The following is a 27,347-nucleotide window of genomic DNA, read 5'->3' as shown; positions in this document are numbered from 1 at the left end:
ATGGTAACTGTCCCTTCTCCTGGGCATTCTTTTCCACCAGTTTATTTGTTTCTGCTTTCTGCAGGACTATGTCCTCAGGAGAAAGTGATAATATGAAGCATGAACTTAATTAAGCCTTTTGGATAAAATAATAAGGGGGGAGAAAGGGGAAGATATACCTCCTACATTTGAACTTCAGACTTTTTGTGTTCAAGTGTCAATTGTCCTCTTCGTGCTTCTGCTTAAGATCTTAAAAAGTGTTAAAATTCAGTGCAACACACCGTACTTAACCCGTGTTTTTCTTCGAACTCTAGTTCACTCTAGTGAACGTATTTTGTGTTGTACAAGAAAGCAAAAGTATGTTATTAATAATTGCTCTCATCTGCCCTTTGGCTGATTATGAAAACTTTGCTTTTTCATATCTACTTGAGAGGAGAAACTTTTTTTTTTTTTTTTTTCCATAAGGAAAACTTGTGGGTCAAAGATGACTATGAGCAGACGATGCTACACAGGTACCATTGTGCTGATTTTTAGGATTATACTGATATGTACATGGCTGGTTTATCCACAAAGCTACCTGAAATAATGTTTCAAGAACAACAAATCAGCACTTACGGATATAATTATGATTCGTACTTGATGCTGCTGCTTATTATCTCTGGCTCTTTGGAATGGATGTGATGTATTGTATTGTGAAAGCTAGAAAAAGAATAAAACCAGCCTTCACAAATAGCTGTCCTTCCCTAATAAGCGGTGAGGTTATGCTAAGCCTAAGTATGAGTACACAAGTGTTTGCTGCTTTTCAGCGTGCTTTTTACCTCTTCTCTTTTTCTAAAAGAGGCAGACAGAAAAACAACACCCAAGTTATTGCTGACTTACACAAAACAATGTTAAGTCTGAATTTGCAAGCATCTGTACTTTAGTGTATTTGATTTTTGTTGTCACTTTATGAGTGTGAATTTTTAAGAATGGTCTTATGGAACTTGGAGGGTAGTTACTATATAAAGGACCTTTTTATATGGAGTGTTACCAAAAGGTAACAAAATAAGAAATGTTCAGTATCTGTGGAAGGCAGTTTTACTTCTGAAAGGGCCTTGCCTCCTACTTTCTTTTAAATAGTATAATAGTGAAAATGTGTGTCTCTGTTAAATATGCCATTAACTTCAGCTAAATTGACATAATGTTGACAGTTATTATGAGAACTGTTTCAAAACTAATTATGCTAATTAGAATGTAACTACCAGTAATTGCATGTATTCAAACAGCACACCAACACCCTTTTGTGTGGCTTATTCCCCAGATGCAAAGCAGACATTTGTTCTTTGAGAAGCTGCAAAATTATAGCTTAGGTAATAAATGATTGAAAACAAATAAAATACATCCTTTAGAAACACTAATTGGTTAGACAGTATCAATTGTGCTTGAGCAAATGACATAATTTAAAAAAGAATCTTTATTTCATTGAAGAATTGTAGTGAATTCTTCAAATCATTAATTGCATGGGTATTTAGTATTTAGTTTTATCTATTGAATTTGAAGAGTAGCTGATTTTGTTTTAAAATAAAATTATTAGAGAGCAACAAAAACCTGTGTCTGAAATTTAGGTTACTTTAAATTTTAGCTCTTTCTGCCCAGGAATTCAGGTCTTCAGTGCTTGGTTATGTATGTGAGCAGCTATTTAATATTCTAAAAGTTAATAATCAAATCCAAGGACTGCACTTGTAAGAAACTTAAATAAGATATAATAGAAATCTCTTAAGTAGCTAATCTTAAGTCTATCCCTTATCTGAAATCTCCCCAACATAATTAAGTAAGTACTTTTCAGAAGTACGAAGTCTGAATTGAGGAAGTTGTTTGAATGCTATGCTGTTGTATAGATCTGAATACCATGTTCTTGTTTGGCTTAAAAAACAACTTGACATCAGAGTCTAATCACAGAATCTTTTTAGAATGGAAAGTATTTATTCCTATGAAATGCTAAAACTGCCAAGTTATTATAGCCAGATTTCTCTACATCAGTTGCCTCTAGCATTTAAGACTAGAGAGTTGTTCCCCCCTGTGTATTTCATTTCAGCTTTAACTTGCCCATGAATATGTATATTTCTTTATCAGTATTTGCCTTCTAACAAATTCTTAATTGCAGTTCTAATTCAGTAGTTAGTCCTAATTTGGTGGCAAAGGAGGAAACTCAACATCCATCTTTGTAAACACTTCTATGTATTGAGTATTTGTACACGGAGAAAGGCTGGAGCAGATGTGATCCAGAGCCATAAGACTGCTGACAAATGAATGCATGAATTTGTCGATAGGGTGTCCTGTTCCACACAGATGTCTCTTATTTGTCTACATTGTTTAGTATTTGAAATATTCACTGCTCATTTCAGTGAAAAACGTATTTGTAGAGTCAACTGCTTGACAGAACTCTAAAATGTTTGATTCCTTTCCTAGATTCTCTCACTAGAATGGGCACAATTCATTCTGATGCTATTCTTGCTCATTCTCAAAAACAGAGGTGGTGACCACCAGTGTTAAACTACCTCCTAAAACTGTTCTAGATTTCTTGGAACTAAGAAGACCTCTAAAGCTACACAATACCATTGTGTAGGACTAGTAAATAAATGATAACCTCTTATACAAGCCTGACCTAGTTTAAAATGTCTTCTAACCAATAGAAAATGTAACTTACAAGCATGTCCTCTTTGTGTGGAAATGGCTCTTCTCCCATTAGCTTCTAAGCTTCCAGTTAATAGAATGTATTTGAGCTTAGGCTGGAGCTGAAATATGTTACTCCAAGTAGTTTGGACACTTTATTAGAGATGAAGGTAGATTTAGTCCTTTTCTGTACTATATTAGAATGTTGAAATCCAGTAGAGATGAAATGTGTATAGGAACAAGCAGTGCATCCCTATTTTGCACGTGAATGCCATGCTACTATTCTGTAGGCATAATGACCGTTCTCCCTCATGGGAGACTTTCCCCAAACTGTGCGAAGGCTCACTGGGACTACTTTTTCCTGCCAGATAATGAAAAACCTGGGTCTTTTAAAATGATCTTCATAGCATACTGTGTCAGCTGAGCATGCTTTATGCTTTTGGATTTTTGTTTGATATGTGGGACCCCCACAGTGGAAATCATTAAGCTAAAACATAGTGCCTTGCCCCTAGAAGTAGTTCTTGTTACTGTGCCTTAGCATAATGCTCTCAATAAAGGCTTATTCTTGTTTGTTCTGACAGTTGAGTTAGAATTATCTCTTAGAAAAGAAAAAAAAATCCAACCCCCCCCCCCCCCAAAACAAACAAACAAACAAACAGGAAAAAAAACAGACAGTGGAAAGTACAGCAAAGTCACATCATTAACTTGTATGCTGGTAAGATAAACCGCTTGAGAAATGAGAGTATGGATGGTTTGCCAATAAACTATATAGCCAGAAGAAAAAAAAAAGATGTGTAATCAATTACACTATTTGATATTTGGATGCCTTTTTGGAAATAAAGTGTTTTTCAGCTTGTTTTTAGAGGATAACTGGGAATACAATGATGGTACTTTTTGTAGCCCTTAAGGGGTTTTACTGGAGTGGAGGAGATAGTAAACAGGATAAAAAGAATATGGGGAGTGGAGACTGGAAAAGTAACTGGAACTGGGATGGATGTAAATAAATTCAGTTACAGTGCTATCTCCCAGTCCCCATCACCAAAACCAGCAAAAAACTGTCTAGTGTAGCTGCTTGTCTAGTAACTTATAATAGTTAAAACACTGATTCATGAATACGTTCTCTTTTGCTTGAAAAGTATGTGCTGGTATACAGATTTGCTGTTGATGTTCTGATTTCTGTTCTCCAAGCGCTTGATAAAATTTAAAACTAATTACAGCTCTGGATTTAAAATGAATGACAGAGTAGGTGCTGGGAAATAAGAACTTAGGAAAATCTTGGTGTGTTGGGTAGTGGTTACACTTCCATTGGCACTCAGGATCTCAAAGTTAACGGAAAGATATTGATAACCTTAGATGTGTGTGCTCCCTGTGATGACTGTGGGAGCAGCAGTAGGTTAGCTAGAGTTCTCATGTGAACTCACAACCTCTCTTCTACTGTTCTTAGTAGTCATAGGAATTTGGTACCTGAGTTTTAATTGAGGCATATATTGTCAAGAAACTTAAACCAGAGAATTGTAGAATTTTCTTCTTGATGCTACTCAAGAGTAATTATTACTGAAGGAAACTGGGTTTCTGCTGTGGCATTTGCAGTTAACAGAAATGGAAATACTGAAACTCTTTCTGAGCTTTCTCTTGAAGTTTGACCTGAAATGGTGAACTTCGCTTGCAAGTTGATGAGGTGTATATCATTGTGCTCAATTTTATTTGTGGAGCAGTATCCTCGGATTGAGGGATAATTAAGTGTGGCAAGCTTTTTAACTGATTTAGTAACATTTGTGTTTTCTTCTCAGTCAGTCAACATGTTTTTATGCCTGTGGTACTTGCAGAGTGATTGCAAGGTAGCAGCGGATGTCAGCAGACAGTGTGGGAACAGTAACTCATCTTCAGACTGAAGTTTTCCTGTGGTTCTGATGATGGCAATAACTCTCAAAACAAAGAGGCTCATACAGAGGCACAGCTGACTTGCAGACACTGGGGTGGGAGGGAAGATACAGTTCATCCACTCTGGTAGGAATGGAAGTTCCTGCTCTGATTTTGCTTACAAACAGAGGTGTATAGGATTTTTCTGCAGGCATTTTTCAGCTTGAGAATATACTGCAGAGCCTTCTGCTGCGTTTAGTATGACTCCAACTTCTCATGTCCTAAGTTTCTAGGCTTAACAAGGAGATACAGCTTTACTAAGTTGTAAGTGGGCTGATTGCTGCAGGTTGGGCTTTGTGTATCCGGCTGGATATTTATATTTCTGGTTTTAGTTGGACTTCTTAAAATGTTCATGAAGTCAGACATCTTGCTGTAAATTGACTTTTTCTCTTGAAAGTGGATAGGAATGTGGACTTGGTTATTTGCTGTGGGAAAGATGAGCAGCTACTGGTTTACTGGACCTGCTGATGTTTGTGTAAGACCTCAAACAGTCTGACGCAGTAGCCACTTAAATTGTTCTACGGCCACTGTGTTTGTTCCACTCTTTGTACAGTCACAGTGGGCTATGATTTTAGAGACAACTGTTTTCATCTCAGTAATGCTAGGAAATGTTCTGCTTGTTGTTTTTTTTTTCTTATTTGTTTGTTTTTTCCCCTCTGAGCACAGTATGTCCTGGTACACCATGGTAATTTGTGTGCCTGTATTCAGATGGACCATGTTTTTTTTTAGTGTAGCAGTACTAAGAGCATTGCATCCATTAAGATTTTTCTTCTGTTGTATTGCGGAAATGAAGGAACCTAGAATAGCACAAAATTGACTTAGTGTCATTTGAGTAAACAATGTAATAAGCAACAGGGATTGGTTAACTGCTGCTCTCATGAATGCATTTAACCTCTTGATCACTGCTGAATGTCTGCAATTATGTGGTGCAGTGGAAAATAGGATGTGGTCGGTTAAGTTCAGAAATGATAATTGGCTTTGTAGCGAATAGAAAAACTTCACAACAACATATAGCTAAGAGTGCAAGTAAGGACTGATCATGGTTTCCTCATTTTGTGTTAGGTTATCTTTTAAAAAAATGGGTGAGAGTTGGTAGTAAGAAACAATGTTGAATTAGAAGATTCTTTGCTGTAAATAAGGGAGGAAAGAGAGACAGCTGAAGTTAACAGATAGCTAATTTACAACTGGAGCAGAGATGAATTTGAGTGCATTTGTAATTATTTGGCCAGGAAAGCAGATGCAGGCAAACATCCCTAGCGTGATGATTCTTTCCTATAATCCAACAACTGTGAATACATGTGTTTTGGTACACTGTTTATACACACTCTCCTGTACATGATACAAATTAAAACTAGTAATTTAGTAGATCTAGTGATAAGGTAAAACTACAGAGCATTCCTTTTGGCTAAAAACTTCCTTGGCTTGCCTGCTTTGTAATGGATCCTAGGCCGGTGGGAGTCAGACTTTTGCAAAGTGCTTACCTTTTGAATTAAGTTGAATGTTAAAACATTTAATTACTATTCTCTAATGAAGGAGATTGCTTTTGTGAAGAAAAATGACCATGCAGTGAGTGAGAAGTGTTGAATTTTAGAGGGTAAGGAAAGGCAGAATTCATTAAGAAGAATTAAACATCTGTAAGTGAAAGCACATTACTACCATTATGTCTTTGATGAAATATTGAATTATTGGAAGAATTAAGAAGCAAAATGGGGTGTTTAAGAAAAAGAAAAAGAAATGAAAAGGCTAGGTGCATAATTGTTCAGAGTGATTTAAAAATGAATAATAACTTAAATCCTTCCCAAGGTTAATAGTTGTGTTTGAAATGCAGGTCTATTCTTACTGTCTTCACGTACAAACTTCCAAATATCTAGGAGGGATTATTCAGGGAGTAATTGCTATTGCTATTGTCTTGCCATGTGAATTTCTTTTAAGTCTTTGCTTCTCTTATAGGGTTCTGAATCTAAAATGATCTGTTGAACTGACTGTTAGAAAATGCCACTATTGTGAGATCAACTCAGAGGCTTCTTTTTTTATATTTTGTCCTTGAAGATTGAAAAGATTAGATAGGCAGACCTGCAGACTCTGTGACCTAAAATGATACAAATGCTATGTGTTTGCTGTTCAACGTTTGATGAGGGAATACAGAGACAAGTAGTTTTTTAATTTTTTTGAAGGAGAAGCACTTTTGTATGCATGTAATTCTTTAGTTCCTGTTGAAAAGAGGTCCATGAGAGAAATAAGACTGTATTCAAATGTGTCTGTGGTTTCACAAATAAATTATGGTTTGGAAAATCAGCAGGCTCAGTGATTTGCTAGAACTCTTAGATTGGCTGTTTTGGTGACTCATTGCACTTTGCCATACTAAGGAATACAGTATTTGATGCAAAAAGTGAAGTCATTAAAGCTGAAATATCAGTTGTAACCTGTGTTTTCCTGTGTTGTGTTATTGAAAGGAAGGTTGATTACTTACAACAGTTGTTACTTTAGAAACAAGTTTGCTTCTGTTATGATTATTTTTCTTCTGTGATATTTATGACTGCCATGTTTTTCTAAACCTGCTGGATGTCTGTAGCAGAAGTGGATTGATGCAGATAGGATTTCGTCCAGCAGGTGGCACGAAAACCCAGTGTGTACCTGTGTATTGCATATCCTTTTAGTATGGCTGCTGTTAGGTGTGTAGTTAAGATTGTTACTAAGAACAAACCTTAAAATACAATCAGGGAAGCAATATTATTTTTTAAGAAACTACTAAAACCAGCTTCTACTTTGTGTTCTACTTTGTGTAACAGTTTTCTGTACCCCTGTACTGACCTGTGGCTTTCAACTTTAAATTCATCAGTCTAGGAGTCCTGAAGGTATCCCTATTCATATGTGTTTTCTGAGTAATGCACAGTGGCTCAGAAGGACAGTAACATCTCTCTTAGTGCACTGCTAGACTGAGTAGCTGGAGTGCTCTCATGGGTGCACAGCAAGCCAGCCTGGCATGACTGAATTGTTTCTGTGCAACGTAACAGACATGGTGTGTGGTGGTGAAGGGGAAGGCAAACTGAATGGCACTGCAGATCCATGCAGTTGTATTGGCTGAAGACCTTTACTTCTGAAATCCAAAAGTTGTGTACTAGAAGTGGGTGTAGTAAAATACAAACTGATTGTGATTTTGTTGTCAGGCAGCAGTACCTTCTCAAGGCTTCAGCTGGAGACTCATAGGAAGTGGTACCTTAAAAAAATCTGAGGGGTGCAGTGTCTGTCTTCATTCCTGAGGGATACTGGGTATCCTGTCAATCTCTGAAAAGGTTCCTTTCATGTGAAGCATTTGTTCCATCGTTTTCAAGTTCATTGGAGGGACTCAAGGCAGATGTATGGAGATGTAAATGGCACGAGAGACTGTGAGGAAAGGAGAGCTGGAGATGAATCATTTCTACATTTACTGTGGTGCTGCAGTTGCAGAGAATTTTGTTGCTTAAAATAGAAAATACAAACTCTCTCCAGTAGATCTAGTTCTAAAATGATTTCTTAGCTTTTGATGAGTTTGTTATTAACAGTCTGCGTACTGAAAAGGGTGTCCTTGTGAATTACACAGTAGATTATTGGAATGCCTCTCAGCTTTCTAGTTGACATACTTGATGCTGGAGAAAAATTCTGATTTAGTAGTGAAAGGTCACATTGTGTTTAATGACTTCTAGAGGAGTAAATCTTGTGATCTAAGATGAATGTGGGAAAATTGAACTAATTTAGGTAGCTAAAACTTCTTGAATATATTGAATACATTACTACGTACTATGTATTTTCTGTGCTAAAATTGAGTATATAATGATGAGAGGTGAGTAGCATATGGTTAATATATGAAGAGATGCTTAGTCTTCGTTCTTATGGAAACTGTCACTGTCTGACATGAAGAATACCAGAATTAGAGCAACATAGAGCAAACATGAGACTTGTTTGAATTTGCACTTCATTCTGGTATGATATGCACAGATTTGTAGCAGTAAAGCTATGTGAATGAAATACTGTAACTATGACACTTTAATATTGAAATACATATTGTTTAGAATGCATAGAATTCTGGATGAATTATTATACTTTGCTAGTAGTAAATTACATCATCATGAGTATTGATTCTTTTAGAATTAATTAGCTTGTCTGGAATGCAGTGCATTTCAATAATATTCTGATAATTCATTAATCAATAATTAATATCTTAATTTTGAACAAGGGCACCTTAAGTTCCTAACTCTGTAAAATGGGAGAATTGCTTTCTCTGTTCTCTTCAAGTTCACGTGATACAGTTTCACAGCTTTTACGGTAAATGAGATCTTAGAAAATAAATCATGAAAACCAAGTGTTGGATTTTTATTACCATGCTGAGATCATCTGGGATAAAGCTGGCCTGTGTTTTCTTGCAGATTGAATATCTTAGTTGAAATAATCCTTCCTGTTAACAGCAAAATGAGCAAGGCTTCCTATGGCTGTGCAAGGGGAAGTCCTTGCAGTGCTTAGTGCTGAGCTGCATGGTGGTCAGCGGGTCTTTTCCCTGCCTTGAAATGGTTGAGCTCCTTCAAGTGCATTGTGATTGCCCTTATCTCAGTGACAGCTTAAGTGTGATCAGTCTTGCCTGCCAGTTTTGATGGGGTATCTCACTTCCAGTGCAGTCATCAATTTCAATAACACTTCAGAGAGCAACTTTTGGAAGCTGAAGGAACAAGAGTCAGACAGATAGATAGTGTGTTGTCATAGGCTTTTTTCCTCAGGAAACAATAAAACATTACTGGAAGTCTGCAGCATTACACTGAAGAAAACTCTCTGGGAATGTGACAGGAGGTAGTGATGCTGTAAGTTTCTGATTGCTGTAAGGTGGCTGGGTGTTGTTCTTTTTCAAGTTCTTAAAAGGTTATCTTTTTGATTCACCTGCACAGCAGTTTTCACTCCATTGCAAATGCACATCTTCCAGCTCCCGGTATCATACGTAGCTTTGGCTTTCATGCTTCCTGTTTGCTAGATTGAATGTTAAGCCTAAGCTCTTTGGCAGCATTCTAATTTAAATGCTACCTTTTAGTAAGATGACTAATGTATATTTTTTTAATAAATGATCAGCAAAACCAAAACCTCTCATATTTCAGAGGACAAAAACTTCAGAACATTTCTTCTCTGAGTTTTGAGTGAGTGTACGCTGCTTCCTTGGAGAGCATTGTGGTGTTCTTTTTTCAGTATAATTTTTTTGAATTTTTGGGTGATGTAGACAGATGTAGTTTTTCTGTACAGGGTGTCCTTTTCATCTCTGAAATACATTGTAAAACATAGTAGGTGAATTCCTGTAGGAACTGAAAGCTATTTTTAGAATACTACAAAACAGAAATGTGATCTCTGTACTATGGCGTTTTTTTGTTTGTTTGTTTGTTTTTTACTGATATGCAAAGTAGGAGAATTATTATGGTGTGGGATTTAAGATGATTCCACTTCTATTATGACCATTCAGAAAGATAACCTTGGGGTTCTTTGTAGAAGTGTAATGTCATCTTCCACTGACAGTTTGTGCTTTAATCTATCTTTAAAAGTAACTTCAATATGCTTCAAAATATAGTTTTTGTGTGTCTGAAAACTTTTGAGACCTACAGTGTGTCTTCAGAAGAAATAATCAAAGTAGGATCCACCTCAGGGAGACAGTCAGGGACGTTGCTGGAATTTGATTCACATTTCATTGGTAGTGGATAGGAAGCTATGCTGCCACAGGTTCTGGAAGGCTTTGGAGAGTCAGCTCTGAAAGATTCCTGTAAAGCTTCATGCTCTCCTGAGTTCACAGGTATCAGTGGTTATTTGCTGTGAGAAAGATGAGCAGCTACTGGTTTACTGAAGCTTGAATATCAGTAATCTCTTATATCTTTAAGTGAACCTTTGTTTGTGATTAGACCAGGACGCTATTTTCAGTGTTCCATTGTTGTTATGCACTGTAAAAACTGTATTGAGAATCTACTGCAAAACTGCTATGACTGTGTTTCACTCTGAGATCAGACTGAAAGCCTTTGGCTTAAGGAACAAGCTCACTGAACTCAAAAGCTGTAGGTAGATTTTAGCTTGATGCAGCCTTGGGATTCCAGTTTTAAAATAGTCTTTTTTGCTATATGCCAATACTGTTTGTACAATCAATCACTGTTTCAGTTTCCATTTCGTTTAATTATGTTGGTAGCTTTATAGAATTTTTCTTTGCAACTTTTTTATTTTTATCTTTTTAACTAATACATTGTTCATACTAAACTTGTTGCACTGTGAGGTGTGGAAATGTATGTATGTATGTATGTAAGTATGTAAAATAAATGTTTAAAAAGCACTTAATGAGTGACAGAAATCTTAGCTGTGCCTGCTAGGACAGTAATTCTTAGTGCCCAGTAAAGCTGCCTGGCTGATGTGCAAAAATAAACTAACAGAAAGATGCGTGTTTACCTGTTTTGGTGATGTGGAAAAATAGTTGCTGCCTGTGGGATACCAGTTGTAAGGAATCCTTATTTCCTTCCTCTAATTTGGTTTCCTTTTTCAATGCGCTGGGTTTGTGGATTTATTTCTGGAGGAGGCAAGGATCTTTAAGGGGGAGCTGGAGATTGATAGTAAACCACATTTTTCTCCTACCTCTTTTCAGTGCCATATCTCAATAATAGACATGTATCTATATTTTAAAAATTGTTTCCTACATCATCTTTTTGTGTTAGCTGTCTATTAGCCTTATCCAGTCATGCAATGCTGCAATATTTTTAGCAGAAGACGTATAAAAATTAGAAGCTGGTTCTTAAAGCCTGACCTTTCATGATTAGAATGATAAAATAACATTTGCGTATTGATTTGCAATGGTGTGAGGAAGGCTATTCATGGAAAACATGGATGAAGATCTTCAGCTCTGCTACGTATATTAGGTCTGATGTCATGAATGGGTTTTACTGTACGTACACATATTGCAAATACATGTGGCTGACAAGTTGACTCTAGCTGCTTCTGTTTACCCTTGCACATGCAGAAGCAGTGCTGGTAGGTGCTGGTTTCAAAAGCATAACTACACCTTCCAGTAGAACACACTCTGGAGTGGCTTATTTCTCTTTTCTCAATGTCCTTAGAGAAAGGTTGCATAGGAATTAGTGTTAAATGCTTGCAGTTGTTTCCATTCCTGTACTTGTAAAAACAAGTATCTGCAGTGATAGCGTGTGCACTTACCTGAACTTCTAAAAATATGGCACAATATTTTAATTTTGCTACTAACAATTATGTGAATAGCTTATCAATAAATTAGAACACAGTCAGAAGCTTTAACCAGTGCCAGGGAAACACATTCTTGTGGGTTGCAAGTTTTCAAAAGTCAAAGCAATTACTGGATTGGTTGTTACCTGTTCCGATCTTCAGATTTTTCACAGTTGAGGAAAATAATTATTTAAAAAATTCAGTGGTGGTAATTTGATGTCATAGAGTACTCAAGGTATAAAAAAAACTAGCCCTAGAGACCAAGTCAGAGAGCAGAGCACAAGTGAGTTGTTCCATGTAATAAACACACTTTATCAGATGCTGCCCCCATGTAGTATGAAAGCGGCAGCCCCACACTGAATATGCATATTCATTAAATTGAATCTCCACTGTGAAACTTGAATTAATACACCTATTTTCACATGCCCCATTTTTATTTTTAAACTAAATCATTTCATGGTAATATCCGTATTTTCTCAGAAAATGATATTGACTGACAGGCCTAAGTGAAATAACGTGAAGAATTCAAAAAACAACAACTGAATGAGGAAATAAGCCAGTTCTCTGCCAATTGTACTAAAAATTGTTACATTTCTTTTCAGCTTTAAATAAATGTAAACCTATTAGTTTGTACCTAAGCTAACTGAAATATTCTTTGTAATTATCAGGAAAATTCTGCATTCATGGGGAAGAAACCTTTCTGAAAGTATTGTCTTAAGGTAATTTTGCCTCCTTGGACAGGGAAGAAGAGTTTCCTTCTTCAAATACTGTATACGCGTACAGTTTTGTCATGCACATACCACAAAAGTGTGCCTTTCTGCAACAATTGACATGAAGGACTCTGTAAATAGTATTGTTAAAATGTTTAAGTACATGTTTCATGATTTTCCTTCTGAACCACAACTTTTTAATACCTGACACTTACTATCACGTTTTCATCTTCCATTCATTTTACTGAAATAATTAGCTGGAAAGTGATAAGAGATTCCAGGCAGAAATAGCAAACCTAATGCTATGACAAACATGTAGGTACGCTTTTGGTAGTATATGAGAAGGTTCAGAAGATAGTATGTGAGAATATTCAGTTACCACTCATTTTATGAGATGCAGCGTAAGCTTAGGAAAATGTCACTTCTGGAATTGACAGCAAATACACTTTCAACAAAAGGCAGTTTTCATACATTTGCATTAGGATTAGTTTCATCTTCCACTGGTAGGCAGTCTTCTCTCTGTTTTGTTCTCCTTCCTCCCTGTGTTGCCTAGGTCGATTCAAAAATGATGCCTAATTTCTTGCAGAATAAAGTCATTCTTGTACTCTGTAGCTGGAATGCTTCGTGGAGAAGAGTTCTTAATTTTGCCTGACTATAATTCTTTCTGTAAGTTATCTGTGTTCATAACTGGATAATTTACAGTGCATAAGGTTTCTATTTGGTTTGTGGACCATTTGCATGTATGGCTATCAGTGATATGTTACTTTGTGCTGTGATTTTTGTTGTGTTGTTGTTGTTTGAGTAATAAATCTGTAGAATTTTTCATGCCTTACAGACCTCTCAGCTAGATGGGAGAGTGCTTTTCATTCATATATTTATATTATGTATATTTAGATTTGTTAAACTCGTTGATGAAAAAAACATTTAAAACTTAAGTATTCTTCACCTTTAAAGGAACTGATAAGTCATGTGCTGGGAGGTTTTTTCTATTCCAGTGATTGAAGTAAAGCTTATATAAATATATGTGCAGGACTGCATGCATAAATGCAAACAGCTTTGCCCCTGAACCTGGTTGTGAACCACAAGGGACAGACAGTACCCTTTTGCCTCTCACTCTTGAAATATGGCAGTCTGGTCATTGCCTCAGATTCATTTGTCCTATCCTCACTGGGAACACCGCAGTATTTGAATTGTGATTCATTTGCCTGCATCATCTTTGGAAACAGAAGTACTGAAACATTAGAGCATGTGCATCCTGAATGATGTGGAGAAAATTGTAAAGTATTAATAATGTAGAAAGAGATTATGGCTTATTTTTAAGTGGTAATGGGGAAAGGAGGAGCTGAGAGGAGATCCCCTATCTCCTTAGTGTAAATTCAGTTTTCCTTGCTTCACGAGAGGATCTGAGGGATCCCAGGCATCCTTCAGTTTGGTTCTCCAGACCTGAAAGTTTTCCACTAGCTGCAGCATGCTGTTTAAAGACAGGTTGTGTTTCAGAATGAAATGAATTTAGGAGAGTCAAATATCCTTTGTTATCCCATGGTCAGAATTCTCCCTCCTGGCCCCAGTCAGTGCTTTTCATTGCCTGGTCTCCCTCTTGTGGAATCAGTCTGAGTGACTTCTTTCTCCATGAGCTCAAGTGCAGCTCTGATCCTGGAGCTGACGTTGGTGGTGATAAATTTTGAGCCAGTGACCTGATGGTCTGAGTGTGTTTTGGGTTGGAGGCAGGGAGGGGGAAATGCCCCCAGGCAGTGTCACTGTAACTGATAAAAAATGACTCTTTTTCCTCTGATCTCAGAGAAGTGCACCCTAATGAAAAAGCTCAAATGTTCTCACTACTTTTAAAAGTGAAAAACAAGTATATTAATGCATTTCAATTGTAGGGAGAAAAGTAGAAGCAGGCAAATACAGTAGCCTCTTCAATGTGGTTCTTCACATAAGCTGTTACTGCTTAGTGTTATCCTTTCAGCAATCCTTCATTCTCGTTCCAAATGTTTTTGCCTCTAGCAGGTTTTGCTGCTGTGAAAAGTACATGGGCTGCTTCTCAAAATGATGCCGTCTGACAGGAAATCAATACTTTTTTCTCATGCTAGATTTAAGGGCGTGATTGTCATAATCCTCATCTTAGACTGTTAATAGGTGAATGCAACCTTGATTTCTATCTCCATTTGTATCCTTTAGTAAGAAATGTACCTTTGTCTGTGTCCATGCTTGCTGCTCTCCAGAAGTGCTGTGGGACGTGTTGTTCTCAGTGGGAAGAGAACACATGTCTGCAGGTGTACCTGTGTGTTTCAGGTAAAAGATGGATGTTCCTCGAGTTGGATTCTGCTGTTGTGTTATGGAGTCTTGTGAAGAATCAGACACTTGAAAGTGAGAAATTCCTTAAGCCATATGATTGGGATATGACTCGGGGAAAAGCAGACTTCTGTTGAAGTTAGTGGGTCCAGTTACACAGAGAGAAGCGGAGGGGGAGTTTGTGCCATTTGCCAGACGTGATCAGGAGGAGTGCCCAAGGCCTCACTGGACTGAGCCTGGGTTTGCTCAGCCTCTGTCCGACAGTGTTGGTCACTGTTCGTTTGATGAAGGCGGGACGCGCTGTGCCTGGAGAGCACGCACACCTCCCAGGTGCGGGAGGCTTCCTGCTTGTAGTAGCGGCCTGGCGATGCCCCACTGCAGAAGTGTATAGGAGCGTTTATGGGGATTAGCACTGACAAGACTTCCCCCGATGTGTATACAAAGCTTTGGGCAGGAAGCACGGCCAGCTTTACGCGGTTGCCGGGTTCGTAATCTCGCAAGGTGTTAGAATGGCACGGCCCGGGTGGTGGGCGCCGGGGCCGGAAGTGCCGTGGCGGCTGTGCACAGAACCGCGCTCCCCGCGGGCGGGGCGATGCCTGTCGCGGGTCCTCGCCGGCGGTGGCGGAGCTGCGGCCCGGCACGAGGGGACCGCCGGGCCCTCTCGTAGGGGCGCCGCTGCGAGGCGCCGTTACCGCTGCGCTTCGCGTGTGCGGAAACTCGGCGCGGTCCTCGGGGCTGCCCCGCCGGCGCCGCTGTAAGTTGCCGAGGTGCACAACTCGCCGGGCCACGTGACCGCTCGCCGCCAATGGGCGCCGCCGTGATGTCAGCGCTCGGCAGCTGCAGGGATGCGGAGCGGCGCGCGGGCTCGGGGCAGTCCGGCGCGGCCGGCCGTCGGAGCGGCGCCATGGACGCGCCGGGCATCCTGCGCAGGCGGGGGCTGCAGGTAGGGCCGCGCGGCGCCGCCGCCCGCCGCTCGGGAGCCGCCCTCACCTGCCTCGCGGCGCGGGGGCGTGCCGCGGGTTGCGGACACCTGTGGGCGGGAGGCGCGGCGGAGTTGGGCTCCGAGCGGCGCGGCCGTCGGGGGCTGCGGCGCGGTGCGGGGAGGCGGTGGCCGCTCCGCAACCCCACCCCCCCCGCCGCCGCCCGAGCGTGGCGGAGGTGCGGGAAAGCGCGGTCATTACGGGGGAGAAAGTTTTGTCCGCCGTCGGGTTCCAGGCACGCTCAGCTAGGGGTGGTGCGGCACCGTCGCCGTGCGGTCGCCTCCCGAGCGAGCGTTCCGCCGGCGCTCCGAAAGTCGGGGAGATGTCCCCGTAGGTAGCGCGGCATCGGGCGGAGCTCGGGCGGGCAGACGGGGCGCTGCGGGCCGAGCGGTGCCGGAGCAGCGGCGGCACGCGGGTCGCCCCCCGCACCGCTTGCGCCCATTGTTCGCCGAGCTCCTCCGCTCCGGTCGCGCTCGGCGATGAATGTGCTGCTTCCTTTCTTTTGTTTTCCTTCACATCCGCAGGGTTTCGGTGGGAGCAGGGAGGGAAGGAAAGCCTCCCCGTGGCTGGGATCGTTATCCTTAGGCGGCGTAGAGCGGCGCGTAACGCGTAAAATGTGCTGAAGTTGCGGGCTCGCTCCTGATCCGCGCTTCCAACTTGGTGCTGATCACGTGGCGCTTTCTGTCGGACGGGCGAAGGGCTGCAGCCTGCGGGCCGCGTCCAGAAGTAGCGCGGGGAGGGCCGTGGGAACCAGGCGGCCTCTCGGCATTTGGGACCCGCTGGCTGCTCCCGGACTCGTGTGCGAGAGCATTCGTTCATGGGGAGGGGGGAACTTCTTTGGTAAAAACAGACTCTGCGATGTTAATCCCTTAAGTCCTAAATCTGTTCTGTTAGTTGATTGTACCGCGGAAAGGGGCATCTCGGCTGCAGGTTGGGACCGCCTGTGCCAGCTTTTAAAGGGGGATTTAAAAGTTTCGTGAGGTAGATCTTCATAGTGAGACCGGATTTCCTTTTCCTAAACCTTCTTTAATCCATTGAGTCATGTAAACCGGATTTCTGCCCTTTGACAAGAATCGAACGGCAGTCTTTTCTGATTAGGGGATAACGTAAAAACTTGATGTGAAACCTATTGTTGAGTTCTTCAAGCACCCCTTTTGAGGGAATTTTCTTTGTCTTCTGTTACTTAAATAGGTAATCCTGAATGGATTCCAAGAATATTTTAGAGAATGCTTGCTTGTTCCTACATATGCTCTGGTGATCGTTTCATAGTATTGAAAGTCATGCCATGAATAATTGTAGTATCAGAAAGATCCTATTCATACATACAGCGAATGCAGTAATTTTTAAAGATTGGTACCTCACGTCTGCCATTAGAGTCTGATTCTGGGGTGGGAAAAAATAGCCAGTGCTCAGAAGTGTACAGAATGAAATACTGTCATCTAGGAGAAGATGGGAGAGGCTGAGATCCAATTTACGCTGAAATTTCATTTTAGTCCTTTAAGTAAAGCGGTTTTCCCATTGTCCTCTCATTCTCTGTCTTCTGTTCCACTGTTTTTTTCACCTTCCATCTGTTCGTGTGGTTAGCCTAGAGACTAGTATGATGAATTTGCAAGCTGGAGTGCAGATCATATGACCTGATACAGAATGCAGCCCCTGTTTAATTCTCCTTAGTAAATACTGATTAGATGAAGTCCCTGAGTTGGCTCTTTGATTGACGCTTGACCTTCTCAGTCCAAAGTAAAGAATTGGTTACTTTGTAGTAGTAGTAGCTTGGATTCTCACTGGCTTTTGTTATTGTTAAATAAATCTACCATTATATTGTTCTGTGGAATTAACCTATGTATGTTTTTTTCTGTTCTTCTTTTTCATGTGTAACAGAGCCTTTCCTGTAAAGGCTGCAGGGAATGCTCAGAGTAGGATTTATTCTTTATTTAAATAAAAAGCCTTAGCCTAAAAAGGTTAAGACTATTCTGAAGAAGCTATAGTCAATGACAGGTTGACTGACTTTACTTCATAGGTCTTTGTAACTTCTTTGGGTTAGAAATAGCAATGCTATAAGAAGATAAATCTGCTTAAAAACAGTGTGCTTCTTTTGTTGAAGCACACAGTTCTCCAAAGTATGGGTTTTTTTGATAAACCAGTGATACAGTGTGAAACAGCACCTACTTAAAAGTCAGATTTCTGCAATTGCTCTTTTTTTCTGTTTGTACGCAGTTTGCTTCAAAGCCTGGTTTACAGGACACAAACCATTTCCTTTTAGATGGGAAACTGATGTAGTTGTGTTTGATACCATGTACCATCATGCTGTGTTTAAAAAAAGCCAGGAAGCAGCTTGAATTGAATCTCAAAATGTAAGCTGTAAGTAAATATGCAGACTTGGGTAAATCTTGTTTTTGGTTGATCTGGGAAGGTTTTCTGAGTGCTTAGGCTGTGAGGAGAAACCGAGCTTTCATTTATTGCAACCTGAGTACGTAGTGCAAGTTTTTTCTTCAAGTCATTACTTGTTATATTCATAGAAAAATAAAATCTCCTGAATACAGAGCTCTGTTGCATGTACTCAGTAAGTAAGTTTTTATGAAACATCCTCTTTAATTAAGATTCACAGCTTTTATTTGAAAAGAACAGTTTTTATTTGAAAGAAAAGTAAGGAAAAAATAGCTTATGAAATTTGAAGTATAACTTAGCATGGATTGAAATAGGATTTTTTTTTTCCAAATAAACAATAAAAATGAAAGCAGTTAATTACTTACACATTCTTCCTCACAGATGTGGACTATGTCCTGCTAAGGCATTACATTTCAGCTTTCTTCCACAACTTTGTCTGGTAGGCATTGATCTGAGGTGGTATGTTTTATATTGGCTTAAACAAAAGTTCCGAAATCCAGTGATGGTGTGTGCAGGTAACACACTGTTCCTGCAGGCACTTAGAGAAGTATGGAAATGTGGGAGAAATCCTGCTGCCAGATGCAAATGGCTTCAGTCATGTTTCCAGAGCTGATGAAGCTTTCTCTTTTGTGAACAGATGTGCTGGATGCTTCAGGCCTTCCCTTTCCTTTTTGCTAATTTCATTTCTGCCTCTTAAGTGGTTAGTAAGCAGTGTCTTATAAATCCTGAGGTAATTACATGAAATTTTTTTTTATCAGACTTTTAGAGAAATTGACCAACAGCAAATAAATTAGCTATATGTGGAAACTCCCAAACGTCAAAGAAAAGACTGCATTGATTTGCTTTCTTGTTCACGAGTATGTATTTTCTTTGTAAATGCTGGAAATTTTTGACAGGTTTTTAAGGCTTCTGTAAATTTGGAGTGACTGAATTGCATTAAATTTGCCTAGTTAACATTGTATATGACATGAAAAGAATCCCATTGAAGGACTTTTAATACTGTACTTCGCACAAATTTTTGGAGGATGAGTTGAAAAGAATTTCACCCTTAATTCAGAGTCATTGCTATAGAAATGGAAGCAGACAGCATGAATGAAAGTGCAGTACAAATGCAGGGTTGCGTTTCTTTGTGAACTGGTGAGTCTGTTTGTGCACATTCCATGTCTTGATAGCAAAGATTGCAAGGAGCAGGGTAATTGTGGCTTTAGTGATTCCTTTACCTCTGATACAGGAAAATAGTTGGCTTTTATAGGCACTCTTAGAAATATTCTATACAAAACATCTAGTCCTAGCAGAACAGAAAATGTTGGATTTTTTTTTTCCAGGTCCTTACTTATTGGCTTTCCTAAAAATGCGATCCAAGAAACTAAACAGAAGGGAAGGGATTTCTTAAGAAAAATGACCTTATCCATGGCTCCTTAGTTGACATGTCTTTTTTGGAGTAGTAATCTTCATGAAAATAATTCCTGCTGAAATAATTGACACATGAAATGGAAAGTTCAGCTGGGAAGCTGTATCTCATAGATGAATAATGTCTATATCAGTGAGGCTGTAACTGTCTCTTGAATGCTGTTCATGTTGTGTGCTGGGAGGAATTATGGTAAGAATTGGAGAATGTTAGTTCGACTGTGGCTTCTGTTGCAGGCTGAAGACTGGAAAAATAAAGCTTGTCTGTGAGGCTCTGTAAAGTCTCTATGTGTTTTCCACTGGTTTGAATGCTGTGTATAACAGTTCTCTGTTGTGCAAGGTGAGAGGAGTTGTACAGTTATGAATTGGACTTTGTGCATGGCTCTGCCTCTTACTGAACGTGAGGAAGGGGAAGAATAAGTCTGTGGAGGGGTGTGGAACCTCATGCAGAAGCAAAAGATGAAAACCAGAAACAAAACTGAATTGAGGGGAAGGTAGAGGGCTTCTGGCATTGTGCATGAATAGCTTTGTGACTGTACTCTGCATACATCCTCAGTAGTTGGCTCCAGTCTTGTGTAACACAGTTACTTGAGGGGCTACATCGGTGAGGTAGTGCTCAGAACAACATAAATTGTGACTGGAATTCTTGATTTATGTGAGGTATAGGCAAACTGTTCAGTGATCGGTTGGATAAAGTAAAAAAAAATAAAATTAACACTATATACAGTGTATATATATATGTGTTTTCTGATGGAGCCATCTTTATTTTTAAGTTATGCTAGGGACAGTGGTAGAAGGCAGGTCGTTGTGGATCTGTTGTTGTGATGTGCACAGGACAGAATAGATGTTTTGCGTGCTTAAATAGTGATAGATGGTGATAGCTGTGTTTTGCTAGCAAAAGCCGTTGGAGAGAGGAAACACCGATGTAAAGAACGCTTTTCCTTTTCTCATTATCTGTCATGTCTGTGGACCTAACAAAGCGTACAATCTCTTGATCAGCTAATTCCCCTCTGTTCTCCAGGCATTCATGCATTGTTACGTGTTTATCAGGTGCCTGGAAAGGACCATGTGAGTCGGACATTTTGCTGTTTGAACTGTGAAAGCTTTCCAGAAAGAGTTAACCATTACTTCTGTCTTTGCTTTTCTTGGCGTTGTGGTCATTTTATTTCAGGGGCTTAAATAAGTAAATAAATAAACAATCCTGCTTGCTGCATTCAGAGCTAAAATATTTGGCATGAGGCCAGATTTGGTGCCTGTGGTCCATATCACACTTCTCTCTAATGCCCTTTGTTTATTGCAGTAACGTTTCTTGATAATGTCTACAATATGTCACCAAGCTGACTGACTGTTTTGTATTAGGTTTGGAATGCAAAGTGTAGACTTAATGTTCCTTCATGTCAGATGCTACAGTGAGCTCAGAGGTGGAACATGTAATGTTTTGGACTGAACTTGGTTGTGTTGTACAGGCCATAAAGAAAACTAGTTTTTTAGAGTTCTCTGTGTGCTGCTTAGCTCCTGTTGGAGTCACTTGGCATACCCCAAAACCCGTAGTATTTTTTTACTTACCTATTTAGTAATAATAGGAATAAGATCTGCATGGAGAAAATGAACTTCTGATTAAGACCGTTTTTTTTTCCTTAATCCAGTAGGTAGTTCTTAGCTTGACAGATTGTTTTGTTAACTAACAGTTTTTCTTTACTCACTGTGTTGCAGCTGATAAAACCTGTAATTCTTCATTTTTAAATTCTTCTTAAGACCTTCACTTGAGTTTGTTGCGTTTCCCTTTCCTTCCAGTGCTGCTTCACATGTCATGTTTGACAAGATGATTTCTCAGGTTTGTTTCCACCCAGTCTAAGTCTTAAATTCTCAGTTTCTTGAGTAGAGGTTTTATCAGAATTGCCCACTGACTTTGACATTCTATTAATTCCTCGTTCTAAAAGGTTAAAGTAATAAATATTTTTGCTTACAGCAGTGCTAATTCCTCTGCTATGCTACAGTAAAACTACATAAAAAAAGCACAAACAATTGTGAAGATCATGAAGGAAAATTAGTTTGGTAGTTTCTTTAAATTTTCTCCTCTTGGCTTTGCTTTATCTCCACTGAAGTAGCACTGAATTCTTCTGCGATCTTAACTATACCTTCTACAGGACAAGTAAATCAGAAAATGTTTTTTTTCCATCAGCAACTCATATCTTCTCTAATCTGCTTTAGTTTTTTGATCGCAGCTTCTGCTTTCGTGTTTCTGTTGCATCTCACCCACCTTCTCCTTGAAGCCCTTCTAGATTTTGCTTCTCAAATGTGGAACTCCATCATGGTATGTAGTAGCTTGGATTTGTGCTAAAAGGTATAACTGCACTCAGTGTCCATTCCTTTGAGAACAAGCAGGCTGTGTATAGGCATTAGGTACTAAACTCTGAGTGTCTACAGAGCACATTACATTTGGAGTAGTTAGTCCTTTCTGAAAACCCTATTTTTGTGTTCGTATTTGGATACTAGATAACATGTGGATGGCACCTAGATATCTTTCTTCACTGAATTTCAAGATTTGTTGTGGCAAAGCAAGGGAACAGGTGCACTGAATATTCTGAAAGCATTTTTAAGCTCTCCTGTCAGTGAGAGATCCACTTCAGCAGCAGTATACCAAAACTTAGTTTTTGTATACATGCTGTGAAGGAAAAAATTCAAGTTTCAGAAGACATTGAAGTATTCAAAGTCACTATCTTATAGAAGGCACTGGGTGGCCTTAGTTAAATGATGGGGCTCATGGCATAACTGATAACTAGTAGCTCCTCTTACTCTATGTTCAAGTACCAGGTTACTACTTTGTACAAACTAGTTTTACTATGTATTGCCGGCAGGTAAAGGGTGCTGTATCAGAAATGTTTCAATACAGAAACATATGTGAAGATGCTTTTCAACTAATGAGGGTTCTCCTGCTTGAAAAGTAGGGGAGACATGGTAAAACAGGATGATTGTGTTAACTTCTATTTTGAGGTTTTCAGATAGCTTTTAAAAACCTTATTATCCTTTTAATTATGCTAGAACAAGGAAGATAGCATTTGAGTTGCTCTAAAAAAACTAACTATACACGATTCCTACCTTTACTTCAGGGAATCTAGCAGTCAGAACTTACATGTAGGAGAACCTGAAAATAATTCCTGTTATCTTATGTTTTCTAAATACAGCACTCAAAGACACCCCTGGACTATTCGGGTTGTGAGTAGAAGATTGATTTTTAGGTATCCAGTGCCTCTTGTGAACATGGTTTCTAGTTTTAAATTACTTCAATTTTTTCTTGAGATTTTAGTAAATGTAGAGAAGTCCAGGAGTGGAAGCAGCAATGCAAAAAAAAGAACAACAGTTAGGAGCGGCAAAATGTGTATGCCCAGTATAAAAGGTGTATTTTATGATGCTCTGATTCTTTGTTGGTTCGTGTTCTATTTTCTTATTTGGTTCTTCAAGACGCAGTAGTATGTATTTGTGTTTAAACATGCAAGATGATCGCTACTGCACTTACATCAATACTATTAATATATACGATTAGGTATCTTGTGGTTTTGGGCTGTATTTCTGGCTAGCTGAAAATAATAAATAGCAGATTTTGACCTTGAGCATGAAGCTGATTAGCATTTTCTTATTCTATCACTTCTGCCCTGAATAGTCATACTTCTCTGTAAACTGAGTTCTCAGGACAAATTGGTCAAAACCTGTGTGGGATGGCTGTAGAAGATTGGAGGTAAAGGTGGTTTTGCTAGGTGGGGCATGCTTTTCTTTGTTCTGATCTTCTGAAGAGAGCAAGCTCGGTAATGTGGTAAACTGGGGTAAATTCCTGATTATATGCTGACATTGCATTGCATTTCTAAGCTTGATTTCCCAAATAGCAATTGCTTGACTTGTCTACGCTGTTACGACCCTAAGCTCATCATCTTCTATCATAGCTTTTTTTTTCATAGAATCACAGAATGGCCTGGGATGAAAGGGACTTCAAAGATCGAGTAGTTTCAACCCCCTGCTATGTGCAGGGTCACCAACCACCAGACCAGGCTGCCCAGAACCACATCCAGCCTGGCCTTGAATGCCTCCAGGGATGGGGCATCTACAACCTCCTTGGGCAGCCTGTTCCAGTGCGTCACTGCCCTCTTAGTGAAAAACTTCCTCCTAATGTTAATCTAACCTAAACCTTCCCTGTCTCAGTTTAAAACCATTCTCCCTTGTCCTATTACTATCAACCTGTGTAAAAAGTCGTTCATGAGTCTTTGTATTTTGGCTTGCTTATATTGCTTACGCTTTGCTCTTTTAGTAATGCTAACTTTCTTGCTATGCTCTTTGTCTTTTGACTTTTGCTTTATACCCATTCTTTTTGAGTTCTTAGCGACACTGCGTCTTGGGTCTTGCTGATTTTTCAGCATCTGACAAAATCATGGAATAATGGATCTTGGTGTTGTCTTTCTTTTTTTTTTTTTAAACCAAGTATTTTGGAATTTTAGAATAGAATTGTGATGAAACAATCACGTATTTTATACATGCATTTATTTTATTTTCTTCCTTTCCATTTCCAGATTTTCATTTAAGTGTTCAGGACAGATGCCTCTTTAATGGTTTCTTAAGACCTTATGCCCTTTGTTATGTCTCAGCTGTGAGTGTGGAGCATCTCAGGTAGATTTTTAGCACTGCTGCAAACCACAGTAGTTTATTTATTTTATTCTGTTTCTCTCTAAAGACACTCTCAATTATTTTAGTGTAGTTTCTCTCTGATGTGGAGTCTCTCTGACGGATCAATACTAAGCTCTTCTTGTGCCAAAGTCAGTGAACCTGGTTCGGCTTATAGGTATGTGAAGTGTGTGCACATGTCTTCAAGCTCTAACGAGGTTCAGGGAGAAAATTCATGCACTTCTAAATTGATATGTTTCTGTCAAGGGGCTGTTCTACAAAAAGATAGTATTTAAAACAGCAATTTTTTTTCGTGTGTGTTTTCTCTAGTATCGATGAGAAAATGCAGCAATCAATGAAAATCCTGTCAGATATTCATTCTTTCCTTTCCTTCAAAATGCCTGAATGTTTTTTGTTCAAACAAATGCTGTAACATCTGTGTTCAACAGGATACGGTCCAGGAGATGAAGACACTGCCATAACAAGCAGTGCTAATGGGAGGGTATTCGGCTGACTAATGGGTTAGACTGCCAGGCAATTAGAGCAGACCTGTTAGCTACATGTTTTTGCTACACAAAGTTTAACCCCTATGGCTGTTCTGCAAGAATGGCATACAGCGAGTTATCTCAGATGAATTTTTTGCATTGCTTACCTGTAAGTTTCTATTGCTGGACAGATTAATTGGTATAGTATACAGTCCTGGCTTCAGAGTTCTGTTCTCCTTGGGAGATAACTTTCAAAGCTTGGGAGTTTGTTTTGTTTTTTTCCTTTTTTTTTTTTTTTTTTTCCCTTCAGTTTTTGTTTTATTGTTTAAAATGGAAGCTACGGTTTTGAAATATTTTTTTACTGATTTTATTTCTGACCGTGACTATAAAGATTGCCTTGCTTAATACTGTACAAGATTTTTTTTGTGTAACTGTTGACACGTTGCTTCTGCTTCTTTAGATTCTGTGACTCGATAGCATATCTGTATTTATTATGTATTGGTTGTGCTGTGAGATGGCTCTCTAATGGAAATGGTTTTCATGAGCCTGTGGAGATTGGCACAGAGCCTAAGCATTACACTGAAGATCTAAATTGAAGGCACTGGAGATCAGCAAGAAATGGCCATCTTATTAGTTAAAGAATAATAGTAATGATAAAATCATTTCACACTTGTCTGAATCAAAATTTGAAAGGGAAGAACTATCACAGAATTTGCAACTTGACCCAGCTTCCACACTTGGCACACTGTATGGCCTTCTGTTTGAAGATCACAGTTTATTTCACAATGTCTTATTTTGTGATTCACAGTATGTTGGTGAAGACCCAGAGACTAAGTTGAGGGAAGGTACTGCACTGTTACTTTTCACATGAGTGAAAGACTTGCATGTATTTTTACCTCAAACTGCGTCATCAGAATGTTCAATTCAGAGTTGTCAAACCAGTTGTAGGGTGGTCTGGCTCTACTCTCATTCATCTTTTCAGTTGTCACCAATCTTTCACATTCTGTATACCTTCTTCAGTAACCTGATTTTTTTTACACTTTTTATCTTTTTCACCGTTGGTATGTTATCAGTGTCATTTCATTCAAGCAGACTAGTTGCTATCTTTTTCTTTTAAATTAGTGTTGTTGTTTTCTTTCTTGTAGTTCCATGACTTTGTTTTTTTTTTTTTGGTTTTTTTTTTTGATGGCAAGCTCTAGAATTACATGCTGCTTCCCTTTCTCCTTCTCCTTGCATATTCCAGCTACCTCTTTCTTCATACATAGATTTTTAAAAATTGCTTTTAAGCCTTAAATTGTGGGGAAAAATACTCAGGAAAACTGATTAACCAATCTGCAGCCATAACACTGAAATCTCAAAGCTACTTAACATTTTGAATGACTGCATCTTTGTTTAATTCTTTCCCAGTGTCTTGTCATCATTGAAACACAGACAGCATTTCATTATTTCTTTGATAGGTTGAGGCACAGGAAATTAAGTGTTCTGTCCAAGACTGCAGGGTCCAATGACCTTTCTGGTTGCCTCTTGTTACCGTGATTGCATTGCATGACCTTAGAACAGGCCATTTTGTTGGCTATCAGCTATAGCACAATACAAAGATGTCAGACCTGTATCTTCAAATACAGTTCAAGAATGTGTTATGGCAGGGAGCAAGATGGTAGGTATGAAATACCTGTAATGCCTGAACAGGCTGTATCTAATTAGCAATCTTTTTTTATCAAACACTTATCTGACAGAAGTAGTCTTGGCAGTACTCACAGATCAATAGGTAACCAATATAAGGAAGCTGTGTGCATGAAGAAATGCTATTGCTTTTGCAGTATATTGGCTTCATGACTTGTCATATAACTAACAGAACTATAAGTAGATAATACTACATACTGAATTAGTCTTGCAGTGATACTTAAATTTTTGGTAATGTGGAGTGACTCAGTTGTGTGTCAGTCCTGTAGTCCTTCCTTTGCTACATTCTAAAATCATCAGAGACTGAATTGTGTCTTTTGATTAAGGATTAGGGAAAAAAACAAACATACATTCTAAACCAAGATTTTTTCATTCCGGTTTACGTAGTTCTTTTGTCCTTTTGTTCTTGTATTTTCTCTGTAGTCACAGTTCTGTTAATAAAACTCTACAAAAACAAGGAATGGTGACAGAATGAAAATGGATCTTTGGTACATTTCAAAATATACAGTGTTGTAACTTGGTATTTTCCATCTTTATATAATGAGTCATTAAAACTGTCTCAAAATAATAGAGTCATGGAATTATAGAATTGTTTAGGTTGGAAGGGACCTTTAAAGCTCATCCTGCTCCACCCCCTGGCTGCTCCCCACCAGGCCAGGCTGCCCAGGGCACATCCAGCCCTTGAGCACCTCCAAGGATTGGACACCAGCAGCTTCTTCAGGCAGCTGTGCCAGGGCTTCACCGCTGTCTGAGTGAAGAATTCCTTCTGGAAGGCCGCGATGAGATCCCTCTGGAGCCATTTCTTCTCCAGGCTGAACAAGCCCAACTCATAGGAGAGGTGCTCCAGCCCTCTGACTTGTGTGATAGCGCAATCCCACATTTTACTTGGAAAATAGTGAATTGCCATTCACTATTTTCCAAGTAAAATTTGGAATTGCGCTATCACACAATTGCATGACTTTTTTTTTTTTCATTCCTTCAAG

General features: G+C 39.2%; 1 protein-coding gene across 1 annotated transcript in view; it reads left to right on the top strand.

Moving 5' to 3' along the window:
• The window catches only part of MAST4 (microtubule associated serine/threonine kinase family member 4), a gene marked incomplete at both ends in the record, with an annotated part of 287,804 nt that overhangs the window by 79,734 nt on the left and 180,723 nt on the right, over nt 1–27,347 (top strand). The gene's annotated exons all lie outside the window — the stretch shown is intronic.

Source organism: Tetrao urogallus, assembly GCF_951394365.1.
Source record: "Tetrao urogallus genome assembly, chromosome: Z".
Classification (NCBI taxonomy): Eukaryota; Metazoa; Chordata; class Aves; order Galliformes; family Phasianidae; genus Tetrao; species Tetrao urogallus.
This window is presented reverse-complemented; position numbering and strand designations above follow the sequence as displayed.